At 42.3% G+C, this 23378-nt stretch overlaps 1 protein-coding gene and 1 long non-coding RNA gene across 3 annotated transcripts in view; both read right to left on the reverse strand.

Annotated features, from left to right (window-relative positions):
- LOC308478626 overlaps positions 1-5537 on the reverse strand; it is a 56263-nt gene extending 50726 nt beyond the window's left edge. For both annotated transcript variants that reach the window (XR_013987198.1, XR_013987199.1), the window contains exon 1: positions 5382-5537. This is a non-coding gene — a long non-coding RNA (uncharacterized lncRNA). The remainder of the gene's footprint in view (positions 1-5381) is intronic.
- HS6ST1 (heparan sulfate 6-O-sulfotransferase 1) overlaps positions 1-23378 on the reverse strand; it is a 184886-nt gene that overhangs the window by 116398 nt on the left and 45110 nt on the right. The gene's annotated exons all lie outside the window — the stretch shown is intronic.

A 23378-nucleotide genomic window follows, 5' to 3' on the forward strand; every position in this document is an offset into this window, starting at 1 on the left:
GAAGAGAAGAAATTGGAAATACCTATGAGGGCAAAGTGAATAAAGAGATAGCTTGAGAACTGAATGCTCTATTCTGTAAAAAAAATGCAGTTAGGCATTTTGTGGAGAAGTATATAGCCGTGGCTGGATTTCTGAGAAACCAAATATGGCACTTTCCCCAGAGCACCAGCTCTGAAGGAGGCCAATCAGGAGATTATTTCCATATCAAAGCAACGCATGAACCCTCGGCACCCTGGACAAGAAAAACTAATTCTTTGTACATGTGCTGATCAGGAAACTGCCTGCATGATCCATCTATCCCTTAAATAAATATAAAAAACTGACTATTGCGACAAAGATGACAACTGCCTGTCATGAGGCTGCTTAGTGTCATTCTATAGAGCTCAGTGAAACAGCAGCAGCAAATATACTGGTCTCTAGCAGCCCTTCTAAATATGCCAGCAAACAATTAGTCTCAGCCAGCAATGGCAATGCAGACAACAGACTTAAAAGGTCAGTTAGGCGTCTCAAGGTTGCAGCAGACCTTTGACCTTCAGCTGCCAGTCTCAACAAGCCCTTAGTCCCTCCCTCCCATGCACCTCAACACTTCCCCTTCTCTTCCTTTCACTCTCTCTTTTTTCAGGCAAAGGAATTTCTCAAGAGTGCTTCCACATTATTCAAAGCAAGCACAAATGTGTAACCTAATCAAGACACTGAGCCCTAACAAAGGAGAGCCACACTCAGCTAACCTGTTCTTGAATGGGGTGCAGGGGGTCCTGCCCCAGCATTCCCAAGGGATGCCAGAATCTGTTTTAATCTACATTGGAGAAACACGACACTCGCTAAAAGCACTTCTTCTTTCCCAGATCCCAGCAGCAGGAGCAATTTATTTCTGCACACAGCCCAGGGGTGCAAGATCCAGCACCACTTGCACAGAGGGAGGGAAGTGTCAAAAAGAAGTCACTCAATAGGATGCCAAAGGGATTGGGGTGGCCAGACAGGGGGAGGAGATCTATCGTATAAAAAGAAGAAAAGGAAAGAGAAGGAAGAGACTTGGTTCAGTAATAGGGACCAATTTTCCACCCTCTTGTTTAAAGAGGACAGCTCAAAAGCGACAATATAATTATGCAGCCCAGGAAGTGGGATATTTTCTGCTTACTGACATCCCAGAGGAAGTGGCGGAGATCTGTAAAAGCCTGCAGAATATGGAAGCTTTCCCACCCATTAAAAGGAGGGGGGAAGTTTTGCATTTCTGAACTTTATTTATTTTTGCTGTAAAACGCAGAGCACAAAAGCCCTGTGGGTATCTGGGCAGCCAAAGATTGCTGCTAAGGACAGGGAAGGCAAAGGAAAGAAGAAGAAGAAAAGGGGGGGGGGGAGTGAAGAACGGTCCACAAAGGCAACACTTTTCCATAACAAGGACAAGGCTGCTGTGTTTTAGAAGTATTAGTTCTGGCTTCAGTCACAAGCATAAAGGAATTTGGCAAGCCCCATCCAGCTCCCTCATTGCTTCAAAACCACAGACCGTTCTGGCACAATTAGCTGGCCCAGCTTAGGAGGAGGCTGCCAGCTAGGATGGAGGTGTTTCATCAGAGCATTTTCTGCTGTCTGACCCTACTGTGTTGGAATCCAGCAATAACTAGCCATCTTTGATTTTTTAAAAAAAACATTGTTTGAAGTTACTTCATTGCCAAGATTCCTCCACACCCACACCCCTTCTTCTCTGCATCGCCCGCCATATGGGCCCACTAGAGGCAATGCTGCAAGAGCAAGTATTTTCATCTCTGCGTCTCCGTTTTCAGATGCTCAATTTCCTGACTAATTCCTACCCCCTGCCCCCAATATTTGTTCTCACTTTAGAAGCAGGGAGGCGGCAGCCCACAGCTAGGGCAGTCTCTCCCAGACAGGGGATTTTGTACTGAGCCATATTCTCTCCTAGCTCTAAGCGCCAGGCTTCTTCATCTGCTACAATTCATACACAAAGACAAATGCATCTCTGTGGACACAGATGCCAGTTTTCAGTTTATCCAATCATGGCCCCACCAATTAGATTTCCTGTAATATGGGAATATTTAGCTTTTTGTATCAGTCAGGCAAACAATAACGTCTATTTTTTTTCCAGGCAGAGAGTTGTACACAACTCGTCTTTTGTGACATGGAAACAGGCGCCATCTTCTGTGTTGTGCGTGACAGTGGAGGAGGATGGAGATAAAAATCCAACCAGCAGGCTGGACACACTTTTCACACTGGGAAGCTCCAGATAGCAAAACCATATCTGGCTGAGGCCCGGTTCTACAGAGTAATTTGCTTAATGGATAATCCAGCCTTGATCTTATCCTGCTTCTATGAATGATAGGAAATATACACTGTGATTACTCCACTGGGTTGAAATAATAATACATGCTCGTTCTGAAGGAAATGTGAAGGCCAAGTTTAAAAACCTTACAAAACAGCTAAACATATCCACTACACATCCTTCTAAAAGGTAAAACATTCAGTGTACAATGCTCAAGACTGGGACTTGCTGTGTAGTCTTGGACTGGCCACTCTTGGGTTAGCCAAACCCCACACTTCCCCCAAGCCCCATCTCTCATCCCTCCCATCCCGTTTCTGATTTAGTTCTAGATTTTTTGGGAAGTTGTTTGTTGTTCAACATTGCCTTATGGAAGGTGAGATAAATACATGTACCTGCTACTTAGACACAAAAAATATTTGATGCTGGTGCCTAGGTATTTGAATTATTTGTTCTGTCTGGATGATTATTAATACTTACTGACAGAACCAACATGTCTACAAATACCAAGGCACACATTTGAGCTAGTTGCAAAAATTAGTTGGGTAAAAGGTCAAAAGCGACAGATGAATGAAACAAGGCAGACACAGAAACACTGGATGGAGTCTCAAGGGAACACACTGGATCTCTTGTTCAAGTTGTGCTAGCTACCCAACTTAGGCTTATTTCTGCATCTTCAATTAACTTCTTCGTCTCTGACTACTATGAAATCATCTACTGTTTAACTTCTTAAGAGGCAGGTACAGGAATTTAAATCTGCCTGGATCTTGCATTTTCTGGCCAGGAAGCCCTTCCCACAAATCCAATAGGTATGAGGCCTGATTGTTGTTATCCTGAGGTGAGACGAAAACATCTTGCATAGGCCTGAATGTTTTCCTTGTTGCTACTTCAGACTTCACGATGCAATGAAAACCAGCTCTAAGAGTAAGTCCTGGTTCAAAGTAGACCCCCAAAATAAGTTAGACAGAAGTCAAAGAATATAAAGAAGGGACCCAAACCGGTGTAAAGGAATGGAAAGAACGCGAAAAGTAGAAAAGTATAAATATGAAAGTAAATTCTTTCTAGACATTACATGTATAGATTACTTAAATAACGGTTTGTGTTCCTGAAATGAAATTATGTATTGTGAATTTGTTTTTGTTTGTTTTTTCTTTTTCCTCTTTCCTTCCTTTTTTTCTTGTTTTTTTGTAATCTTTTTCTTTTCTTTTTTCTATTCTTTTTGGGTTTATTATTGATATTTGATTGTATTTTACTGTTAAATTAATAAAGCTTAATTTTTAAAAAACAAAAAAACCAAAACAAAGTAGACCCCCAAAACATGCATGCCAAGGACAGTTTGTAACTGGGAGTCGTAAAAATGCCTTTGCAATGCAGAATGCTGTGAGAAAATATACAGCAAAAAAAAAAAAAAAAAAAGAAGAAGAAGATTCAGGCAAAAACTTAACAGAAAAACCAATTATAATGTTAAAATGCAGCATTGAAATCTTGGTGTCTGGGTGCCTCAAGTGCACACTGCTCTGTTTCCTTCATTCTCTCTGTCTGCTATTCCTTTTTTAAAAGAAAGAAAGAAAACAACAACAGTAATGGTCACAGTCTAAAGCAGGGATAGGGAAGCTGTGACCCTCCAGATGTTGTTGGAGTACAATTCCCATTATCCTTGACCACTGGTCATGCTGGCTTAGGGTGATGGGAGTTGGAGTCCAAAAGCCTAAGGAGGGCCACAGATTCTTCATCCCTGGAAAGCTTGGAACCACAGAGAAGTCACTATTAACTGACACTAGGATGCGAAGCTGTGCATTTAGGAGATGTTGATGAAGGGAAAAGTGATAACGGGAGTCTGGCTTGTTTCCATTCGGGTAGCACAAGAAAGTGGGAATTTAGGAGTATCTGAGTTGCAACCAATTCAGCAAACAAACAGGGAAAACAAAAGAGCATAGGGAAGGCAAGCAAGTTAAGGAGAGAATAAGAAGTGGCTGCAAAAAGTCAGCAAGCAGCCACAGAAAGCAACTGTATTCCCTTTAGCCAGCAGGTGTTGCTCTGGCAATAGGAAGACACCAGAGAGCAGCAAAAGCTATAAAGAAACAACTGAGCTGCTTAAAAATAATAAAAATAGGAAAATAACATATCCAGGCAATACAAGGGCCAAATGAAACCCACAGCCAATGCCTTGGAATTCCTCCCCAACTAGCTCAATGGTCCAGCTGTCAAAGGGAATCACAAGGTCACACGTTCTACACACATCCACGCACGTTCTAGCCTGTTCCCTTCAACTACTTGGAACTGTTATAATAGCCGCTCAATACAAAACCCAACTAAAACATGGCAAGTCACGAAGGCTTCCCCCCATCCCTGGCCTCCATTTCAGCGCTCATTTGCCTATTGCTTGGCACAGCAAACACTTTTTGTTAGCATGAAGAGGAACAGTAGCAAGGCCTTTATACTCTTGGAATATTGAGGGAGATGGAAAAGCCCCAAGACCTTGAAAATAATAAAAGAGAGAATGCATCAATTCAGAAAAAGGGCACACAGCAAAAACAAGGAAATTCAAGCACAAGTAACATACTAACATGATGGGTGAGGCTAGGTAGCCCACTTGAATCTGGTGTGTGAGGGTTGTTGTTTTTTGGGTGGGGGGCATGAATATTCCTCCCAATTAGGTAATAACAAATTTTCCCAGTTCCTTATGGAAAACGCAGGGCAGGGCCTACTGCAAGTGGGGCTTTGTTGTTGGTGCTGCCCCTGGGGACTGCCTGCTGGGTGTTAACCCGTGACAAGGCCTTCTCAGCTTCCGTGTTCCTGCATCTCTGTCTCCCTCATTACTCAGTTTAAGGATGAACTTAAAAGCATTTCTGTTTTCACCTAGGCAGTTGCTGACTGAAAGATACTGTTCCTGGTAACCCTGAAATCACTAGCTGAGAGAATGTTTTCAGCTGTTTTTAGAATCTTTCTACAATGTTTTTATATTAGTGTGTTTGCCATTCTGGGCTCCTTCATGAGGGAGGGCAGGATATAAAATGAATGACTAAATAAATAAATGGGATACATAAACACTGAGCCACTGACAGTTTTCTATTACCCAAGCCATCTGATACATGATCAAGCACGTTACCTTAATTTCCTGTTAGGGAGGAACAGTTAATGTCTCCCAACTGCTGCAGCACAGTAACTATTGACAGGTACCAGTAGTTAGTTTGGTACGGGGAGACTAGATTGGTAAAAGCAAGGAGCCGATCCCAAAGTAGTAACACATCCTTATCAAAACATGGGACATTCTTCCAACTAAAAATTACTCAGGACAGTTTTTGTTGCATAATTACTTTGATTTTTCTGGTGGCTTCAGTCACTGACTACTAGATTAAATTCAGATTTAATCCATACATTTTGACAAGGCTTCAGTCATTTAAGACATCCACCACTCCAAAGTAATGGCTAAATAAATTCCTGAACAGGAGGACTAGCTGAGTTAGCCAACAGAACAATGGGGTGAATCATTATCACCATGGACTCAAGTTAATGTAGATTCCCACCCACCCCTGTTCTTGTCTTGTCTATGGGTACCAGAGCATGAGAGATGGTGAGTGAACCAAGTCAGCATAAATTTCCCTCAGAAATGACAGACAGCAGATAAAGAGAGGAAACAGAGGAAATGGGTCTGTTTTCTGCAGCTGGTTTAACTCAGTGACAAAGCGAGGTATTAAGGGTGATCCTCATTTGCGATCAAACCAAATTGCTTTTTTTTAAAGTCAACAGCAATTGCTAGACATTACCAGGGTGGCGGAGAAGAGAAGATGCAAGAGTGTTTTGTTTGCTTTTGACAGCAGCCTCACATGCGCCATGACAACTACTTCTGGTTGAGGTTTCCATATTACTCACCAATGAGAAAAGAAGTCAACAGCTACAACTATATATGAGAATCCAGGAGCACCTTTTGGCCTAGAGATACCTCCAAGGCATGTAACAAAACATGCCAGTAACAAAAAGTAAATGTCCCATAAGAAGCAATGCTTCCTCCCTCAGAACTTGGAAACGTATAAAATAGAAAAAGACAACCAGAAGGCAAGATATCTCAATAAAAACTAAATAAACAAACTATGTAGAATGCATAACCCAAGGAATACACAGTCTGAGCAAGCGTATTCTGATCGACTCACTCCTGTATGCCAGCCCCTCAGCTCAGATTTCTGTATTGTGAGAATAATATGCCCATCCCTCATGCTTTTGAACAACTGCAGACATGTAACAGACTTGTGTTGAATTCCTTGTCACTATCCTGAGGGGCAGGGAAGTACAAAAAGCTAATGAAAGAGCCTGTCACTATGGGTATATATTTTTTTTATTTTCAAAACTCCAAAGAGGAAATGGAGAATGTGAAGACACCACTGCCATCCTTTCAGCTTGCTCTGAGAAATAAGATGAGATGATGCTCTTCAATTTTCTTTCAAAAGCAGCTGAGTTCAGTGAACTCTTTTAATGAGGATTAGAGGTGAGGCAGAGAGCAAATGGTCTCCTAGCTGAGGGGAACAAATGCATTCCATTTTCAATATCCCTCCCCAGCCCCCAACACCCTCTGGGCTGGGAGGCTCATGCATATTTGACATGTTTTCCGCTCAGACAGTAATTTCAGGAGCAGCTTATCTCATTCTGGTTTATATGGCTTTAAGAAATACAAATATTCTATGTTCTTTATGGAAAGCTCTGATCCTAGTATAACTACAACAAGGACTCTGAGAATTCTAACACGAATCAGACCCATTTTAAATTCAATAGCATTGTTCACATGGCACCCTTAATATATTATTGGGATACAACGCCCATCATTCCTGACCGTTGGACATACTGTCTGGGGCTGATTGGAGTTGTGATCCATGTTGGCTATTCCTGGCTTATAGTGATGGCAAAAACCATGTGGCAACTGAAAATACATTTAAACTCACTCACATGCATGTCTGAAAATATTTATACAACAGAATATTTATACAACAATCCTGTCTAATATACAAGAAAGGGAACTGTGTGTACATTGATTTGTCTCACCTTAAGAACTGATCAAGGTGGGGAACTTCTGGTCTTCCAGTTCTCTTTATCCCTGACTACTGGGCATACTGGTTAGGGGTGATGTGAGTTGCAGACCAATTACAACTGGATGGCAGCAAGTCTCCCACCATCCTAAACTACTTCTCTGTGGTTTAAGAACTGCCTGGTTGGATCAGGCTAAGATCCATCTGGGCCACCATTCTGTTTCCAACAGTGGCTAGTCAACTGCTTCCAGGTATATTTACAACCACAGCATGAAGGCAACATCCTTCTATTTGTCCTCTGGCAGCTAGTATTCAGAGCTATATTGCCTCTAAACATGGAGGTTCCATTTACATGTGGCCAATATCCAAATGTTACCATCTGCAAATTTCTGCCGAGACCTTGCTTTCTATTTGTGGTAGATGGTGCCTAGGATTGTACAGGCTGCCTGATGGTAGAAAAGTGGATTAAAATGTTCTTAGGCCCCTAAATTCAAATATTCCAACACAGTAGAGGGAAACAAGAGGCTTCTGGGACCAGGATCCAGTATTTCATGAGAAGTTTCTTGGTAATGAAGGTATACAAACTACATAGTGCAATTTTATAGGTGTCCATTCAGAACAAATCCCATGAGAATTACTGCTAGGTAAAAGTGCAGCCACGAAATTAAAAGACGCCTGCTTCTTGGGAGAAAAGCAATGACAAACCTAGACAGCATCTTAAAAAGTAGAGACATCACCTTGCCAACAAAGGTCCGTATATTAAAAGCTATGGTTTTCCCAGTAGTGATGTATGGAAGTGAGAGCTGGACCATAAAGAAGGCTGATCGCCAAAGAATTGATGCTTTTGAATCTGGAGGAGACTCTTGAGAGTCCCATGGACTGCAAGAAGAACAAACCTATCCATTCTGAAGGAAATCAGACCTGAGTACTCACTGGAAGGACAGATCCTGAAGCTGAGGCTCCAATACTTTGGCCACCTCATGAGAAGAGAAGACTCCCTGGAAAAGACCCTGATGTTGGGAAAGATGGAGGGCACAAGGAGAAGGGGACGACAGAGGACGAGATGGTTGGGTGGTGTTCTCGAAGCTACGAGCATGAGTTTGACAAACTGCAGGAGGCAGTGGAAGACAGAAGTGCCTGGCGTGCTCTGGTCCATGGGGTCACGAAGAGTCGGACACGACTAAATGACTAAACGACAAAAGTGTAAAGGATTGCAGCCTAACTTACCGGTATACCTGTGATAAGCCAAAGGTTTTTTGCTGCAGGTACAAATTTTCCTTTCAGTTAACTGTCAATAGGCCCAAACTGTGGGGCAATTAGCTGTGGGGCAACTATTGAAGATCCTGCTGCAATGAAGGCTCCACAGACAACCCCTCCTCATTTCCTCCCTGCGACAAGTTTTATGGCAGGAGACAGTCAAAACTTAAAATGGTACTTCCAGCTTGTCAGAAAACTACAATTACCTGTTTTGTAAAAATATAAAAATCCAGATGCATCTAGAGTTAAAACTGTTGACAACACAGCTTTTAATCTGAGTGTTCCACAATACCAGTAAGTATTGAACTTGCTTATTTTAAAGCCATTTTTACCTGATGCTGTCTTCAATTATTCCCATATTCAACAAAAAAGCAAATATTAAAGTTGCCCTTGCTTTCCTAAAATAGATAGCTGATCTAGTTTGCCAATATTGTATGATTACTTGTAAGAGAAGCTATGCCCTTCAGGATTATTTCTTTCTAAAGGAACAGAAATGTAACAGTAAATATAGAAGTTAAAAATTATATCGTTAATTAAGATAGCAACACTTCTAGCTGATATCTGGAAGTAAGCTTCACTGATTACAATTGAATTTACTTCCTAGTGAACTACCATAGAATTGAGCTGTAAAAGAATTGTTCCATTATATAGTCATTGTTTTAAATAAGTCTCTACCTAGAACTTTGTAAGAAATATATGAACTTATACCAAAAAAGTTGCATGTTAAGGATGAATGATAATTATAATAGAATAACCCCCTAGCAAAATGATTCTACAGTAGTAAACATGAAATAGTCATAAAAGTGTTTGGATAGCTGTTGCCTATTCCCTGCCTATTACAGTTGGAAGCCAAACTGCTGTAAGCTACTTCAACACACAAAGCTAGAAAGATGGCAGCATGCACTGAATTAGAAGTAAAGGAATGTAAACACAGATATCTTCCTCCTCTCAGGCATCTGTCCCACATTACTACTACTACTACTACTACTACTACTACTACTACTTGTTACTGGTTCATATGGAGGAACTGAGTTAGTTTTATATTTTAGGACTCATACCCAATCTTCTTCACCAACATCACTGTGCTTTGAAGACAGAGTTGTTGATAAATCTTTTAGTTATAAACAGAGCTTATACCTGTAATTAAAATGAGCTGATAAAGCAGTCTTGGAGGATAAAGGATGTGTGGTGAATCCTAGTGGAATTTGTTCCACACAGAGATAAGAAAGATAATCAGATAAAGCACTTGAAAGTATTTTCCAGCAATAATCCAGAAGTTCTGAAGTCGTACACCTGTGGTCCTGGCTGAGCCATCAAGTGTTTAAAGTTCTGTAACATAAAAAGAGCATTCTCCCAGCAGGTTGCATTTCATCATTTCTGCAGCAAAAATAATCCCCCCTAGCAATGTCTGACCTAATTACACACAGGTGAATGTGCAGAAGGTACAAACCACAGGTGTCTTTGTCTCTGGAGGCCTTGCGAACAAAGCATATTCAAATGTCCAGCCACTGAGATATAATGCACCTCAGAATGCACATGGAAAAAACATTTGTTTGAAAGCTTGTCCTTGGTGTGTAGGTTTTCTATATGGAGCAAGATTCTGATATAGGAATGCTTCCAAACAAATAGTATTCTACAGAAGTTTTGAGGTGGATTAATTGTGCAATAAGACTATGGCATTTGAATGTTTGAATGGGCTCTTAGTGGGCTTCTGTAAATTTCAGTTTAATTTACAAATGGGCTTCTATAAATTTCAGTTTAAGAGAAGACAACCTATCCAGAATGAATGACAGCCTTTTACAAACAAAATAAGCATTTCACTATACATGTACTATGAGGATGAAAGTCAAACCTCACTTTAACTCCAGCTTCCAATTCCTAAAATAATACAAAGAATGTAGGAAGCTATCTTATAGAGTCAAACCACCAGTCCATCCTCTCCAATATTGTCTACAGAGACTGGCAGCACCCATTTAGGCTCTTAAACAGGGTTTCCCCACTCCAGTACAATCTAGAGGTGTCAGGGATTGAACCTGGGTCATTGTGAATCCAAAGCATATGCTCTGACACTGAGCTATGACCCTTTCCGATCATAGCCATAGACCCCTTCAATGAAAACTGGGGGATGGGAATAATATGCAAACTTGTCACCCGTAAGTTATTGGCCACTCATGACAGGCAACAACTCTTCAAGGCCTGATACCTGAGTTGAAGGGTTGAACATGGGGCCATTGTTATGCAAACCATGTGTGCTACCACTAAGGTATCACGCTTCCCAGGACCAAGGGAACTATAAATAAGGCACAACATTCACATGCAGCTGGCAGAAGTTTTATTTGATCCTCTTGCTCAGCTATTATAAGCTAATGAAGAGTTAAGATACTTTTAACAGAAGGATCCTGCAACACTTGACAAAGGCTCGCAGCAGGCCTGAGCCCAAAAAGGGTTTCTGGGTGCCAAAACTGGTTCAAAAAATGGGTGTATGTGCAAATTCAGAGAACTGCTTTGAGAGCTCTTACTCCCTCTTCCCCCACACCTCTCACAGTGGTCAGGCTATTCCTATCCATCTGGTATGTCACCACATACCCTCCAAAATTCAACAAAGTTGTCTCTCCTTTCATCACCTGGAATGGGGGAATGGATGAGGGGGGACTGCATGCAGCAGGGATGGGGATCCTTCTAAAAAAAATTAAACTCCAATTCACATCAACCTCAGAAAGACAAATAAATGGTCAAAGATGACTGGAACTGTAGTCCAACAACATCTGGAGGGGCACAGCTTTACATCCCTACACCAAAGCACTGGTTCATAGATAGCTTAGAAAATATAGGTGCAGAAGGTTTGGATACTTTGACCCAGAAAACAAAGGCTTCATTTGGAACTAATGGAGGGTGGGCGGGTATAGAGAACATTTAGATAAAACAGTCAATTGCTTTAATTTTCTCCTCCCACGTCTTCCCCCAAATGTTGTCTCCCAAGGTTTTGACTTAAAGAAAAGAAGATTTGGAACAGTTTCAAGGCAAATCCTCCATGCATCAAGTTCTATGGAGGGCTAAAATGTGTTAGGAAAACAATTCAGAGACAAAAGCTCAATCTCCTTAAAGAGCTTCTCAGATTTGCCCAAAACCTGACAGACAGTCATACCCTGGTGGCATGTCAAGTTTCAGGTCATTGGTTTTGAGGCTGAAGCTGGTTAATTATTTAATGGGGAAGTGCTGTTCAACATGAAAACTGCAACCACTGTGGATTTTTCTTATTCTAAATGCACCTGTGTTGTATTTTGCTTGCTGACAAGCCTGTTCCTTTCATTTAGGCCAAGTTTTAGATAGAAGGCACCGAAACTCTTACTGGCCAAAGGCAAGCCATGCCATCTAGGAAATAAATCCAGTTATCTCCAAACAGGGTCAAGGTTCCCAAACTAGATGTCTGTAAGAACAATAGCTTTATTGTATAGTATTGTAGAAAAGGTTTTTTTTACTAAAGGGCAGGAGCAAGTGGGATGTTGTCTTAAGGATTTCCTACAGATTCTTATTTATTTATAGAGATTAGAGACAAGAGGGTGAGGACAAACATACAGAATAAGACGTCTCATGCATCTTCTCAGTTTTTCTGCACAGGTTTACATTTTGCTGTGGATCATTAGAAAAAAAACCACACAAACAAATCAAGCCTTACATTTGTATAAAATGGTTACATCATCAGCCTCCAAGAGTCCATTCACTGTTTCAAACACCTTAAAAAAATTAAAGGGTGGAGGGAACAGTACCAGCACTTCGTAAGACATGAATGAGCAATTTCCCAAATATATTGTGAAATCCTTTCTCGTGGCTCTAGTGTGTGGTACAGAACGAGCTGAACTATTTTAGCTCTTCTGGGGCCTGACCTGGATAGCATATCCATGTACGCTATTCTGAACTCCTCAGACAAAAGGTAGAATATAAATGCAACAGATAAGCAGGAGTCATTGTGCAATCTTTGCAGAGTACTCCTCTCTCATGTGCACATACTTGCACAAATGCCCTGATTTAAAAGAGATGTGTGCACTAAAGTATTGCCCTATTACTGTGATAGACACTGGTCTGTCTCCATTCAAGGAAAGGTACAGAAACTTATAGGCTAATGTTTGGGTTTTTTTAATTTAGGAGGGAAGAGCTTTATGCAACTGTGCACAGTATGTGCAAAATGGACAGAGATTTTAATGTTTTGTTTTCTATTCTTTCTTCCTACTATGAGCTCCACCCACTTTTGATTCCAGCTCCACCCACCCTTGGCCTAAAGCCTTGACTGATTTTCTCCATACATCAGTGGCCTTTTATAGAAAAACCATTCCTTACTGCTGCCATGTAGAACAATTGTATAATGTATCCAGCAACATTACACAGGTGGACTACGAAGATAATTCCATGTTCAAAATTGGCATATTACCTATCTTCACAAACACATATACAAATATACTAGATTTTGAGATCACTTAGAAATCTGATTCCTACAGGTAACAACATTGAAAGATCCCTGCTGGATCAGAATAAAGGCTTATCTAGTCCAGCAATTTGTTATCAGAGTGGACAACCAGATGCCAGCTGAAAGTGCATAAGGAGAATGTGAGTGCAGTGACACTAATGTCCTCTCCAACAACTGGTTTATTCAGAGGTCTAGTGCCTCTGATATTTGAGGGTATATTCTACCACCATGACTGATAGTGATTGATAGCTTTGTCCTCCATGAATTTGTCTAACTTGCTTTTAAAGCTGTCCAATTTGGTGGCTACCACCACATCTTTTAGTAGCAAATTCCATGGTTTAAATAAATCCTTTTGCCTGTCCTGAAGTTCTCAACATTCAACTTTATTGGAGGTCTCCTAGTTTTAGCACTGTAAGAAGGGAGAAAAACGTATCTCCACGTTCTCTATACCATGCATGATTTTATACACCTTCATCATGATCCTCTTACTCACTTTTCTTCTGAACAAAACCCCCCAACATTGTGACATCTCCTTCAAGGGAAGTTGCTTCAGCTTTGAACATTTTGGCTGCCACTTTCACTGGTATTAGTTTTGAGGGATCACAACTAACATTTTTTCAATTAGCTAAGCCGTTAGTTGCTCTTCTAAAACGCTATTCCATCCAAATAACTTTGCTATTTGAGCAAATGATTGCAAAATATTGTCCTGAGACCACTGATATTTTTTCTTTTCTGTCAACTCTGGAAGCACTTCCAAATTATTGCCTATCAAAACTGTTTATTTCTGGGAATCCCAGAGCTTTTGTTTATTTTCTCCCTGTCTTGCTTTCTGCAGGCCTATTGAGAACAGTTTATCTTCACTCCCTTTTGACTCTAGTCACGGCCCATGAAGTGGCTGTTGTCTCCCCTTATGTCAACATTATGTGGCTGAAGCTAATATATCACTGGCTTCTATGACATCAGTGGCTTCTGAAGTGTTCTCTTTATATGTGACACAATACCTACGAAAGGCTACAAAAACAACCCAACTTACAATTAGAACTGAGCAGAGACATACCTAGGGGTTGGCGAAACCAGCCCCTGCTTGGGGGCACAGGCCGGTGAGGGGCACAAAAATCATGTATCAGACCATGGAGTTTACAATGTACTGTATATGTGTGTGGTGTGCCTCTACAACTGGGTAATTACAAGTAATTGGTTATCCTTTGAAAAGCTGGACTTTAAAAGGATATACCGTATTTTTTGCTCTATAAGACTCACTTTTTCCCTCCTAAAAAGTAAGGGGAAATGTGTGTGCGTCTTATGGAGCGAATGCAGGCTGTGCAGCTATCCCAGAAGCCAGAACAGCAAGAGGGATTGCTGCTTTCACTGCACAGCCATCCCTCTTGCTGTTCTGGCTTCTGAGATTCAGAATTTTTTTTTCTCGTTTTCCTCCTCCAAAAACTAGGTCCATCTTGTGGTCTGGTGCATCTTATAAAGCAAAAAATACAGTACTCTGCAGAGCAGATAGAACCAGATTGAGGTTCTAGGAGAAGATCTCAAATACAGTGGTACCTCCGGTTGCGAATGGGATCCGTTCCGGAGGTCTGGTTGCATCCCAAGGAATTCGCAACCGGAGGACCGCTTCTGCACAGGCATGCACAGCAAAACCTGGAAAAACCTGGAAAAACACTTCCGGTGTTGCTGCGTTCACATCTCGAAGTTTACGTATCCAGAGGGATACATAAGCGGAGGTACGACTGTAGTGAAATAAGCATTTACGAGGGATGGTGAAGCTGTGGCTCCCAAGATGTTATGAGATACAACTAAAATGATCCCTGACTGCTACAGTGCTGTACATTACTTAGCTATGTAAGAGGAAAGGAGAGAGCAAAGATATAGGACACGTAGGAAACATTTAGTGCTTTTCAAAGTGTATACATCTCAAGGCAAAAGGATGACTCAACTCCCAAATGTATCTGTCAGTGGTTGGTGTTTATGAACCATGCAAAGGGAGGTGGGAGAGAGAGAGAGAAGTCCCAATGCAATGCCACATTTGGTGAGGTTCAACAATCTGTTACATCAGAGCTTCTTAGCGTAAGATTGTAGGGTAGCTTCAGCTTGAAAAAAATCTCTCCTGTGGTGGACTGTGCCTTGCTTTCCTTGTCTCACAAAAGTGCAGGCGTCTCCTTTTAAAAGCAGGACAGAATTCGCAATACTTCCCTTCCTCATTTAAACAGCTGCTTTTGGGATAATGGACTCTAGCAAAGGGGCAGTTTCAAGAAATCTGTGGTGTTTCTTTTTTAAAAAAGAGACGATTACTCTGACAATATGAGACTCTCCAATGCTTCCTTCTCCAAACTTGTTTTTTTATGTCAAGGGCAGACATAGCAGATCGCTAGGGACCCCTAATTCATACCTGGCAAACCACCAAATGCAAGGGAAACCCAGATGAACACTGAAAGCGCGGAATTTTTATTCCTTGCTGTTCCAACAGTACAGTCTCTACCACAGATCAGTTGGGGGTTCCCCCCCCCATGCATACCATGTACTCGTGTACAGACTTACAAGTTCATACAGCTACACCCCTCTGAGTTTGCAAGGCTGGTTCAAGCAGATGATTGGAAATGATCTGAAAGAGATCCTAAATCATCCAGAGGAGTCATCAGAAAACTATGTTGGCTCCAAGCCGCAGGAATGATTTCTGAATTACCTATTTGACAGGGAATAGATGCTCTAGGATGCAATACGGATTCCCTATTGGGGGTGTGGCGTAGGTTGCACCTACAAACAAATGCAACAGGATCTGCATTTGCATGAACTGTGGATTGGTCTGGAAGTATTTGAGCTAGATTGTCTGCATGGAAAAAGAAGAAAGGCATGAAGGAGAAAGAAAACAGGGGCAAAAAGATTTGATGAAGTCGCAGAGAGGCAACACAGTGCAGGTGAATAATTGAACAGGACCACAGATGCAGTTTGGTACTAGGAGAATACTATGACTTGTTCATTAAAATGGAAGCAGGCAGTTGTCAATATAAGAGGGAACAGGTACAGCTGGTCAGTCATTTTCAGCTCCTTTAGCTACTGGACAGGTTAGCGTAGAAAGCTGCTTTATACCGCATCAGACCATTGGTCCATCTAGCTCCACACTGTCTACACTGACTGCCAATGACCTTCCAGGGTTGCAGACAGAGGTCTCTCACAGCTCTACCTGGAGATGTTGGGGATTGAACCAGGGACCTTCTGCAGGCAAGGCAGATAATCTGGCACTGCCGCATCCTTTTCACACTGGTTGTTCAACATAGGATGCCCTGTGCTTACTTGCTTGGATTAAAATCCCCCAATCATGAGAAACGGTGCTAAGTTTGTGGTCTTCCTGTGAGGAAATAAAAGCAGCATCTGTACAAGTGATAATTTCCTGTGAAAATATCATAGGCATGGATATGTGAAAGATAGAAATCCACAGTCTATTACGTTACAAGAACTGTGCAGGCTCACATTAATTATCATGCAAAACCCGAATTCGCAGACACATGCAAACAGCAGTGAGAGATCAAAGGCAGTGCTGCACTCAATAACTCCCTTTAAAAGCTTCCATTCATCAAAGAGAAAACTGAGGCTTGAAAGAAGGTTGTATATAACTTGGAACACAGAGGATAGCAGCTTTCTTTTGAAATATCTCAGAAGCAATAAAATTATTCTATATACTTTCCTATGACACTAGAATGCCTGAAAAGGGATCAGGAAAGAACCACAATTCTGGCGCTAACCTTTGCACAGAATCAGAATAGTTGTGTCAAGTCTCTTCAGCCTCCCTTAGTCATTCCCTCCATTTTCCCCCACAACCTGGTCATACTATTAATCCTGGTTTGTACAAATAGCAGCTCTTTTTCTCCTGCAATCCAATAAAGCACTTAAGCACAAGTTAAACACACGTCTTGCTCTATTGAAGACAATTAATGGCATTTGACTTTGCTGGATCAGTCTTCAGCACTCAGCTAACCTTGTCGCCACATGACACCTAAAGACTAAATCAGCCCTCAGCGGCTTCATTCTGCAATAAGATTATTATTCTTAATAATGTCCATGACACTTTAAAAGAGACAACTTTTCTTTTTTAAGAAAAGAAAAGAAAAAAAGTGGTTATTATTTCCATTTTACTGATGCAGATTGGTGGTTGGAAGACTTGTGCTAAGCAAAGGCTGACATGGTCTTTGCATTAAAAGAATTCAAGTTCTTTGTAAAGAAAAGCAGAATGAATAAATCATGCAAATTGAGCACATTTTTTTTTATGAAGCATCATTTATTTTGCTTGTGGCAGACACGGAAAGGGACAAGGCATTATGCAAAGCACTATGACCCATTCCTTATCCCACAAGGAAATCCTGCCCTAGCCTCTATCAGTCTTCTGAGATTTCACCAGATAATGCTGAGAACCTTTCCAAGATTTACCTGTCAAAGACATTTGCTTTTCTAAAATTAAACAAAAAAAGGAGCCTGGGATTCTTAAAAAGCTGAATTCTACAATGTGATCACAGATATGAGAAACCTGCCCAGTGAATTAATCCTGGTTCCAGCACCATGTCCAAACTTGTGTCTACTGCAATGCATTGGCTCTGAGATTAGATAATTCTTTTCTACGTCTGCGGCATTTTCTTTTGGGAACTTTAATTTGCAGGGTTGCCAACTCAGCATCTGTCATGGTCACTGCACAGTTGTTTAAAAAGTGGTGGAAGAAACATCACAAAATGCAAATTAACTGAAACCTCTCTCCTTCTGTATAAAGACAGAGCCCTGGTGTGGGGTAGACAGATCTTTGCCCTGTGCTTCAGCTCAGCCACCAGGAAAGACTATCTGATCAAGAGGGACAAAGCAACAATAGAAAATCCATTAGCTTGTAGTTCTGGAGCATCACAGGTCTATTAGCGATTGACTGATTAGCCTGTCGGATGCAAGTCAGACTTTCTCAAATCTCTCTCTCAATAAACTGTTAAAAGTCAATACTGCACAGAATGGAAATTCAATTTAAGGTAAGGGGGAAAAAATGACTAATTATTCTTTTTGGAACTCCATTGATCATCCCAGCTCTGGGGACTTGGCAGAAGGAACTCCTGCCAGATCAGAATGCTGGAGATGAAAAGGTACTCCTTTCAGAAAGGTGCCAGAGCTAAATATTAAAATTGGAAATAAAACAATTCACCCTCTCTAGCGGCTGAAATTCCAGGCTGCCCCCAGAGAAGGTTAGAGAAAGTTTACAGAACTAGAAACAAAAACATCAGCCAAAACCACAGAACAGGGTTGCTAGAGTGCTATATAAGAAAAAACAAGTTGGGAACTGTTTTTGTTACCAAACAAAAGAAGGAAGCACATGAGAATTCTATGGACCCTATAACCTTTACCCATATGGGAGATATTTTTCTGTGACAGATCCTGTGTGGCTGGGGCAATAGTTAAATGGTACAACCATTAAGTCAATAGTGTTAAGGACACCCTGCTAAGAAGGAGGTGCTGATTACATTAGATGAGCAGACCCACACACCATGTTATCAGCCTCCATCTTCATGGGTGGGCCATTTAAATATTACCTTTGCCCTACTATATGCTTCCCAAAGTTGGTGACCTCCAAGTGGCTGTTCTACTGCGATGGCTGGGGCTGATGGGAGTTGTACTTCAACATCTGGAGGGCACCAGCTTGGGGAAGGCTGCCCGACTGTAACAAAGCCTGAAATTAGCCTCAAATACATGTAACCAAAATGGCATATTCTTTCCCCAGTTACTCCAGCCTCTTTTCCCCTCCCCTTCCTCTGATCCCCCTATGTTGAGCATTAGATTGTAAGCTCCCGGGTGCAGGGCCTGGTCATCGTTTTCTATAGAGCACAATGTATGTGATGGTGCTATATAAATTAATCCTAACATAACAGAAACAGACAATTGTAGGGTTGGAAGCGTCATCTAGCCTAACTCCTTGCAATACAGGAATCCAACCTCTAGTGAAGGAGTCCACCACCTTTTGGGATAGTCATTTCCACTGTCAAACAGCTCTTACTACCAGAAAGTTCTTCCTAATGTTTAGTCAGAATCTCCTTTCTTGCAATTTGAATCCATTGCTTTATGTCCTATACTCTGAAGCAGCAGAAAACAAGTTTGCTCCATCTTCCATGTGACAGCCCTTCAGGTGTTTTAAGACAGCTATCATATCACCTCTCAATCTTCTCTTCTCCAGACTAAACATACCTAACTCTCCCAATTGTTCCTCATAAGGTCTCATGAAATATCCTACCTGCTCAGGAAGCAGTCATGGAAAAGAGATTTCTAGGTGGCTAGGATCACACTCACAGGGCTCCCTATGTGCACAGTTATCCAGAAAATAACTGGTTTGCTTAAGCATCTTCTTCTTTATGACCATGCAGGTAGTTTTCAGTGTCTAGCACAAGCTCTACATGCATTCCCTTGAAGTACTGCTGCTGTTTTGGGGTTCACATTTTCCAAGGAATAAAAGTCCTCTATTGTAGGTGTTGCAGGTATTGCCCACTTATTACATGGAAAGGCACTCAAGCGGCAGTATTTGCTGCTGTCTTGATGCTCTGGGCATTGAAAAGACATTCATCATTTTGTAATCCTCACCCAGTACATCAGTCCAGGCGGTTGGGATTATAAACAGTGATTGGCGTCTCAAAAATACTAATGTCATGTCTTTATTGCAAAAACGGGCAGAAGAACTTTATAGTTTCTTCAGTGTTACACCTCTTGAGTAATCTGATCAGCCTTGTATAAGAAAAGGTAAATGAAAAGAGAAAGTGAATGAGTTACTCTTTGCCAATTCATGAATGAACCACCTGCATTCAAGCTCTACCATGGCTGGCAAAAGCTAACCACCACAAGGGAGTCCTGTGACTCTGAGGATGGTGAACATAAGAATATAAGTTCAGTATCAGGCCAAATGCCCATCTAGTCCAGCATCCTATGTCTACTGGAAACCTGCAACTAGGAGCTGAGCACAACAGGGCTCTCCTCACTTTTGATTCTCAGCAACTAGTACACAGAACTGAGTACTATTGGTTACTATTTCTGACAGTGGAGGTAGAACATAGCCATCACGGCTGGTAGCCATTAACACTACTAGCCCTTTCCCCTGGACAATCCTGAAAAGCAGCCACCAAGGCAACCTCTCCTATACCACAGATTTCCACAGATGTGGAAGAACCACCCAAAAGGACCATGATATTTCCATCCCAGGGTTTCTCACCAACTTTCTCAGACACAGAGGAATCTGGGGGCAGCAGGAGACATCAAAGTCCCGCCCAAACTTCAGGAGCAAAGTAAAGGTAAAGGTAAAGGGACCCCTGACCATTAGGTCCAGTCGTGGCCGTCTCTGGGGTTGTGGCGCTCATTTCGCTTTATTGGCCGAGGGAGCCGGCGTACAGCTTCCAGGTCATGTGGCCAGCATGACTAAGCCACTTCTGGCAAACCAGAGCAGTGCACGGAAACGCCGTTTACCTTCCCGCCGGAGCGGTACCTATTTATCTACTTGCAATTTGACATGCTTTCGAACTGCTAGGTTGGCAGGAGCAGGGACCGAGCAACGGGAGCTCACCCCGTCACGGGGATTCGAACAGCTGACCTTCTGATCGGAAAGTCTTAGGCTCTGTGGTTTAAACCACAGCGCCACCTGCGTCCCTCAGGAGCAAAGTGCACGTGCTTTAATTAAAAAGGAGAACTCTACAAAGGAGGGAGGACCTGTGATACACTGCTTCCTGCAATACACTTTGGCTCTCAGTGGGCCCAAAGTTCCTAGAGCAAAGATAGGAAACTTGTGGCCCTCCAAATGTTATCAGACTCCAAATTCCATCATTCCAAGCCAGCACTGCTGGTGGTCAGGGATGAGGGGAGCTGTCCAACCACATCCACAGCTTCCCCATCTCTGTCCTAGAAAAACTCGCAACAGGGTTCTTGTCACTGGCTGCCAGTTAGCCGATCAAGGTGCCAATTCTGAACTTCCACTGAAAGCTCTACTGTAATAGTTTTCAAACTTCTATGGTCCACTTGAAAACTGCCTGGGGTCTCAGTGGACCACTTAATCAACTTCCTACCCACCCCTCAGCACCGGCCTCACAGGTCCTAGGACAAGGCCTTGCCAGCCTGTTCAATAAATCTAGTTCTTGTCAAAATGGCCTTGATTTCTGGTGTGTGTGTGTATGATCAATCAAGTACAGGTATTTTAATTACTCCTCACCTTCTCTTTAGATCACCTGACTATGGTTTGCAGACCAATCTGTGAACCTACTTTGTTCTCTGTCCACTATGCCCTGCAGTCCATCCTTGCCTGGGATTGCAAATACCTTTCGATTTTGATCCCTCCTCCCCGCTGCCCCGGGGGAAATTGCTCCTCTACAGATACCAGAGCGAAAAACAAGAGAGAATCCTCCCAGAGCTCTGAGCCCCTTCTCTGGTCATGGCCTTCTTATAAGAAGAACAGATGGAATTTTTGAGACCAAACATTAGACAGAAACATAACGAGTCAGCTGCACTGGGGTGAATCATTGTTCGTCTCCATGCTCCAGCTGGCCATCAACACTTTTAAAAGGATATGCTTGCTTATGAAAATGTTAACCCTCTCTTTTCATTTATTCCACGGATGAGGCATAAAAATGTGGAAGCCTGCTAACTTCTCTAGTTCTCTGCACCAACGTGGATAAATATATGCTTCATTGGTGCAAACAGCACCACTTTTTAAAGGAGGTGGTTTTAGTGGGTGACTTAACTAGGGTCCAACAACAACCCTGCCAACATTTTCACAGGGATGGGGAGCCGGTGGCCCTCCAGAGATTGCTGGTCTCTAAATCCCATCAGCCCCAGCCAGCTTGGCTAATGGTCAGAGATAATGGGAGTTGGAGAAATGGGCAGTAATGCTAATTTGCATTACGAGTTGCCCAGTTTCATTCTTTGAGGCACGTAAGTGTGATGTTAACAACCTCTTTAATTGCATGAGAAAGAAGTACATTATTGTCTCATAAGACAAGCCTGTTTGATCAGGCCTATGTCCCATCTATGGGATATGGGTGGCACTGTGGTCTAAACCACAAAGCCTAGGGCTTGCCAATCAGAAGGTTGGCGTTCGAATCCCCGCGATAGGGTGAGCTCCCGTTGCTCGGTCCCTGCTCCTGCCAACCTAGCAGTTCAAAAGCACATCAAAGTACAAGTAGATAAATAGGTACCACTCTGGCGGGAAGGTAAATGGCGTTTCCGTGCACTGCTCTGGTTCGCCAGAAGCAGCTTACTCATGCTGGCCACATAACCCGGAAGCTATACGCCGGCTCCCTCGGCCAGTAAAGCGAGATGAGCGCTGCAACCCCAGAGTCGGCCACGACTGGACCTAACGGTCAGGGGTCCCTTTACCCTTTACCCCTATTTCCCATCTAGGCCAGTATTCTGTTCTCACAGTAGCTGCCCAGTGGGAAATGCTCAAGCAGAATCCATGCACTAAAGCACTCTCCCCTCCTGCGGTTTCCAGCAGATGGTATTCAGAGAAACATTACTGCCTCTGACCATGGAGGCAGAGAATAGCCATTGTGGCTTGTGGCCATTGACAGTCTCCATGAATTTAAAGCTTTCCTAGTTGGTGGCCATCACTGCCTCTTGTGGGAGCAAGAGAAGAACGACACAGACACACACACTGGCTGTGACATTCACTCTCACACCTCCACCATTTTGGACATCATCACAGTGGCTGTGTTCACAGGGCATCACAGCTCACTTGCTTGTATGACTTTGTCTGGAAAGGGTCAAGGCAGAGCTCTCATGTCTGGCCCAGGTACAATGACACAGACAAGTGACAAAAGGCAAGCCCCATGCCTTTCAAAGCCACAGCTCAAGGAGGCCCACCTCACATTAGGCCTGCCTATGTTAAATCAATGCATGTTCACTTCTACTAGTTTCCAAGCCACAGTGAATGTCTATTAAACTTTCAGATTGAGTTTTCCTCTGGTGGATGCTATTTATGTAGTTCCTATTTGTGTATTTATTTATTTTTACTAACAGCTGTGTGCCTGGGAACTCACTTTGGAGAGTTTCAGTATTTTTCCAATTATTTGCTGGTGCCATTCTAATATAATTTAAAATGTTTTTCCCCGCACTGCTCTTATTCCACATCCTTTCCACCACTCAAAGCCAATCAGATCATTGTTCCCTCAGGTTGTTTTTGCTATGCTTTCTACTCTTCCATCCCAACCCAGTCAGTGTGTCTAATTTTAGAAGATAACAATACATTTCTCACTGAAAGCGATGGGGACCTTTCTGGGTTCAGAAACTGGGGAGCAGGGGAATGTCTTCTTGCCTGAAAACAGGAGAAGCCACTTTAAAAAGGCAATGAAGAGCTTCACCCATCTGGCAT

This window comes from Podarcis pityusensis (genome assembly GCF_964106645.2).
Source record: "Podarcis pityusensis genome assembly, chromosome: 5".
NCBI classification, from domain to species: domain Eukaryota; kingdom Metazoa; phylum Chordata; class Lepidosauria; order Squamata; family Lacertidae; genus Podarcis; species Podarcis pityusensis.